The 6,000-nt window shown below is 45.6% G+C and overlaps 1 protein-coding gene across 1 annotated transcript in view; it reads right to left on the reverse strand.

Annotated features, from left to right (window-relative positions):
- LOC119971779 (N-acetyllactosaminide beta-1,3-N-acetylglucosaminyltransferase 2-like) overlaps nucleotides 1-5,088 on the reverse strand; it is a 44,660-nt gene extending 39,572 nt beyond the window's left edge. Inside the window, exon 1 of the mRNA XM_038807889.1 lies at nucleotides 4,984-5,088. The gene's annotated coding sequence lies outside the window, so the exon portion shown is untranslated. The remainder of the gene's footprint in view (nucleotides 1-4,983) is intronic.
- Nucleotides 5,089-6,000: the final 912 nt, after the last annotated feature.

Here is a 6,000-nt window from a genome sequence, read left to right on the forward strand (position 1 = left end):
ACTGATTGGCACGGTTGCCTCACACCGCCGAAGTCCCAGGTTCGATCCCGGCCCTGGGTCACTGTGTGTGTGGAGTTTGCACATTCTCCCAGTGCTTGCGTGGGTTTCACCCCCACAACCCAAAGATGTGCAGGATAGGTGGATTGGCCACACTAAATTGCTCCTCAATTGGAAAAAATAAATTGAGTACTCTAAAAAAAAAAAATTTTTTTAATTACAGAACACTGACACACACCCCAACAGTACAGAACCACCGACACACACGCCAACATTACAGAACACTACGCACACCTCAACAGGAAGGAACACTGACACACCCCAACAGGAAAGAGCACTTGAGATGTACCTCAGGATAAAAACTTTAAATATTTAAGAGAAGCCAAAGGAAATTATTGTACTTGACTTAACTCTGTAAAAACCAGAGTTCTCTCCTGGTTTCTCGATGTATTACACAATTTACACAGCGGTCATCCTCCCAACTCTAAATACAGAAATCCCTACATTAGACTGTGACTTGTCAGACTTTACTACATTTATTTTCATGCTCAACAACAGCACCCAAAGTTTTTAATGGCCTCTTTAAAATTGCTATTGTTGCATTTCACATTCTGGGAGACTGAGATTGATGAGCTGACTGCAGACATCTCTACACCAAACCCTGCTCCTTCACGTTGGTCCCATGTTTCTGTGGTTGTGATTTTGCCACTGAAGGAGCCAGAAATTAGCAACAGCAACATTGTTGCTGACCTGATCTTTTCCACAGCCTGATTTTTTCCTGGCTGTCTCAGCACCTCTGGCCTTCTGTTCACACATGTGCTTCTTTAGAACCAACAGAGATTACAACGCCTTCTCAAGCTTTCTTCCTCAACCCTTCTGCCTCAGAACTCAATGTTTGCTCTATTACACCTTCCATCTAACTTTCCCATGATATAAATCATCCTGTTTATGATACAAAAGTTTGGTATAAGTGAAAGCCATTAGATAGTCATCGCAGGACAGTTGGTGAATTAACAGGGAATACAGAGCATTACCATACTGCATTCTGAAATCAAGGGTTCCAGACCCTCCACTCCAAGTTACAAATCTTTGCTCCTTTGCTGTGGGGACACACAGGTGACTTTTGTTTCTCAACGCCACAACATTAAATTACAGAATACATTTTCTGCACTGTTAGGAGATATACAATCCATATGCATCACCCAATGTCTATGTTTATGCATTTACATTGTGTATTAATAGTATGCTTTATGTTTTTATGTATAGAGCGATCTGCCTCGACTGTATATGGAAGAATGCATTTCAATGTACCTCGCTGCACGTGGCAATAAATCTAAATGTCACTGTCAATCATTCAGCGCACTGGGGGAGACATGGTGGCACAATGGTTAGCATTGCTGCCTCATGCCACTAAGGACCCGATTCGATTTTGGCCCAGGGTCACTGTGCAAACTCCACACAGACATTCTCCCAATGACTCCCCGTGTCTCACCCCCACAGCCCAAAGATGTGCGGAGTAGGTGGATTGGCCACACTAAATTGCCCCTTAATTGGAAAACAAAATTGGGAACTTTAAATTTATATTTTTAAATATCATTCAGTGCTCTGGCCCAACAAAACTTGTAGGAGAATAAAATATTTCTCATACTTTCAAAGAAAGCTAAACATCTTGCATGAGATTACAAAATAGTAATTTAATCAAGAGGCTAGGGTGGAGGTGGGGGATGTACTGTAAATTGTATGTCTATGTATATGAAAGACTTCTTGAACTAAATGTGTTGTTTTATTATCAGAAGAATTGACATTACTGGTTTAAAATCAATTCTGGCTGCAGCTCATGTGTTGCATACAGTGTACAGTCTGGTTAAACAATGCTTTGCTTTTCTTTTTAATACCCAGAGTGCAGGATAGCACAGTACAAGAGTTAAAGATAAACTGAAGAATATAGGGATTGAAGGTTTATGGCATTACAAACCGGTACTCAGTGTAGCATGAAGAAATGTTCTCAGCATTGCTTTACATATTAGTGCCGTCAGGATGTAAAGCCAATAAAGATAGGTGAGTGAAATTTACATCTCGTTGCATAGTCAAAACCAGATTTCTGATTACAATTTTGCCCAACCAGCCCTTGTCTGGTATTTTGCAATTTATGTTTTACATTGTATACATGGATTGAGTGTAGAAACTGATAGGTGCACATCTGAAGTACACCCCAATGAAATCACTTCATGCATAACAGAGACAATATGACAACAACTTATACTTATACAGCAACCCACATCAATTCACAAGAGCATTATGAAACAAAATATGACCAGCCCACACAAGGAGACATTAGATGAGATGACTGACCAAAAGCATGGTTAAAGAGGTAGATCTTACAGAGTTATCTTAAAGGAGGAAGTGAGTTAGAGGTGTAGTGAGGGCATTCCAGTGCTTTAGGCCAGGCACAGCCACCAATGGTGGAGCAGTTATAATTGGGAATGTAAGAGAGGTCAGGATTAGAGGAGCACAGCTATTTGAGGATTGTGAGACTGGAAATTAGAAGTTGGGTGTGGCAGGGTCATGGAGCAAGTTGAAAACAAGGATGAAAATTTTAAAATTGACACTTTGTTTAACCAGGAGCGAATGGACACGGCAGATGGGTGAATGACATTTGATGTGAGTCAGGGCATTGTCAGCATTGTTTTAAATGGCCTGAGGTTTACAGATAGAATATGGAAGGCCAGCCAAGAATGCATTTGAATAGTCTACCTTAGAGGTAATGAACGCATGGATGAGGGTTTCCACAGCTAAATAGTTGAGGTAAGAGTGTAGAAGTACCATGGAGGTGAAATAGACGGCCTGAGTGATTGTGTGGATAAATTGTTGAAAACTCATCTCAAACATGATACAAAGTCTTCTTTGAACAGGCTGGATCACAGCATAGCTTCAGACAAGGAGAGGGATGGAACTGGCGCAGGGTTTGACTCCAGTCTTTCCAATATTACCAGATGTCAGATCAGCAAACTAACAGTTTTCGGAGGAGGGTGTTAAGAGAGGTGGTGGTGAGGCAGAGCTGAGTGTCATCAGCGCAAATGTGAAAACTGTAATTGTGTTTCAAGATGGTGTCACCAAGGGGCAGCATGCAGATAAGAAATCAGAGGCAAGGTTACAGTGCAGAAGTGGGAAGATAAGCCACTGTTGGTGATTCTCTCGTTACAATTAGATTGATGTGAACGGAATGTGATTTAATGCATCCTTGTACAAAACAAGGATTTCATTTCAGATCTTTGAGCCAACAAGTAAAGCAGTTATCAAAAAAAGGTACTCAGTGTAAATATAACTCCTATTTATTCAAGCTATTTCCTTAAAACCATGACCTACAATGGACACTAATGAAACTCTTAGGCCCGATTTCAGTAACAACTAATTCCCCCAAAGCAGAGCTTCAATCATCACACAATCAGTGAATAAAAACACATTTGCAAATAATAAAATCCCCTCTCTGACAGCACCCAACTGGGATATTCCTGGACCCTTAACTAACAGACAACAAGAGGCTTCTATCTATTAAACTCCAGGTACAAACGGCACTGCTTGAACAAATCCCAGATGATAGATCAATTCCTGTCAGCACAATTAGCAGCTACATACAACATAACTAGGATGAATCACAATTTGACACAATGCATATTTTTAACCTTTGCATGATTTCCCAAAAATGATATTAAATTTTGTTTTTTACAACTTTGGCTGACTGTGGAAAGAGTTTACTGCCTGTACAAACCTCCCAACAATATGGATGCTTTCTGCATGCAGTGTCCACAATATATTTTCATTTATACTACAAAAACCTCTAAACCCATACAAATTTTTTTTAAACTTCATGAGTTTGGTAGTCAGTAAAGTTTGGCTATGTGAAACCGTTTATTTGGAACATATGTACCACATGCTAATTCTGGGTCATGTGAAACTCCATTTCACCATTCACCCAGTTAAAATATGCATTCTAAATCATAGGCAGATAATGTTGAAAAAAAGCAATAAAAATAATACTCACCAAATATTAAATTAAGATTATGACATTTCATCCCTATAAATCCATTAACAGTGGTGCTTCATTCATTAGCAATTGAAAAGCTGCAATGCAAATTCTGGCTTCTCCAGAAATCCTTAGATGTGGGAATTTCTATATTATTCTTATGCCAAAACTCTCAATTATTAGAATTAAACCGATATAAGACACATAAACATCATGATCATTGTTCTTACTCTACGTACCCTAATCCCAAGAACCAATTTAAACAACCCCTTCAACACACCGAACAAAGTAGTTCTTTGGGCAACATATGCCTTTTCTTTAACCTTGACGCTTATTTTTCTTGCATTCGATTTTCTAAAAATCTTTCCTCAAATTGCAAACTCCCTCATAGGAAGGCAACAGCTGGAATCCGCTGTGTGGAGAGCCACTGAGGGATTCACAAGCACACAGCAATACTACCTGGCAATATTTCCCCGTCCCAATAAACCCCGGGGGCAAATAAATAACTGGGGGTGGGGGGGTCATTCCCATTGTCCCCCGTGGGGTTTGGCAGCGGTCAGTTTGTGACCCTTCAAATCGTTTGAAACAAAAAGGTTCACTTCATTGATCATTGATGTCCAGATTATTGATCATTAATATCGCTGATGTTATAGATTAAGCAGTTTTTTTTAATGAGTGATAGTTACAAATAATGCTACATTGATTGTTGTAAATATTCATCATAATATTTTGAATCATGTTCTTATTGTGGCCGCTGTTTTCCCCTCGGCTCTCGATCGTATTCACATTAACTGCCGCTTCCAGCCGACAGCCCGGGGGGGGGGGGGGGGGGGGGGGGCGGAGACCGAGAGAGGCCGGGGATCCCCGACTGGAGGCTCCCCACCGCCGCCTTAAAGCCAGTGGGAGTCCGGGCTCAGCTCCCGGTGAGGTAGGACAGGGGGGGAAGGGGTGAAGCCGCCTACCTGCCGCTTGACGCCGGATCCGGTCCCACTCCGGCCCCTCACACAACCGACAGCAAACCAGAACGAGACTGGAACGGGGGCCGGCTGAGGGGGCGGGGTCTGTGGGTGGGCGGGGTCTGAGTGAGGGGGCGCGCTCCGGCAGAGTGGGGTGTAGGTGAGCGGGGCGGGGTTTGGAAATGGGCGGGTCTGAGTGTGCCGGGTCCTGAGACTGGGGCGGGGTCTGAATGTGGGGCGGGGTCTGAGAAGGGCGTGGTCTGAGTAAGTAGGGCGGGGTCCTATAGGGTGAGGCGGGGTCTGAGTGGGTTGGGGCCTTAGTGGGCGGTCTGAGCGAGTGGGGCGGGGTCTGAGTGGGTTGGGGCCTTAGTGGGCGGTCTGAGGGAGTGGGGCGGGGTCTGAGTGGGCGCTGTCTGTGCGAGTGGGGCGGGGTCTGAGTGGGTTGGGGCCTTAGTGGGCGGTCTGAGGGAGTGGGGCGGGGTCTGAGTGGGCGCTGTCTGTGCGAGTGGGGCGGGGTCTGAGAGTGAGGCGGGGTCTGAGAGTGAGGCGGGGTCTGAGTGGGTTGGGGACTTAGTGGGCGGTCTGAGGGAGTGGGGCGGGGTCTGAGTGGGTTGGGGCCTTAGTGGGCGGTCTGAGGGAGTGGGGCGGGGTCTGAGTGGGTTGGGCCTTCGTGGGCGGTCTGAGGGAGTGGGGCGGGGTCTGAGTGGGCGCTGTCTGTGGGAGTGGGGCGGGGTCTGAGAGTGGGGCGGGGTCTGAGAGAGTGAGGCGGGGTCTGAGTGGGTTGGGGCCTTCGTGGGCGGTCTGAGGGAGTGGGGCGGGGTCTGACTGGGCGCTGTCCGTGGGAGAGGGGCGGGGTCTGAGAGTGGGGCGGGGTCTGAGAGAGTGAGGCGGGGTCTGAGAGAGGGGCGGGGTCTGGGAGAGTGGGGCGGGGTCTGAGTGGGGCGGGGTCTAGAGAGGGGCGGGATCTGAGAGAATGGGGTGGGGTCTGAGAGCACGTTTTGGAACCTCGGCAGGCGAAGCCAA

This window comes from Scyliorhinus canicula, chromosome 1 (assembly GCF_902713615.1).
Source record: "Scyliorhinus canicula chromosome 1, sScyCan1.1, whole genome shotgun sequence".
Classification (NCBI taxonomy): Eukaryota; Metazoa; Chordata; class Chondrichthyes; order Carcharhiniformes; family Scyliorhinidae; genus Scyliorhinus; species Scyliorhinus canicula.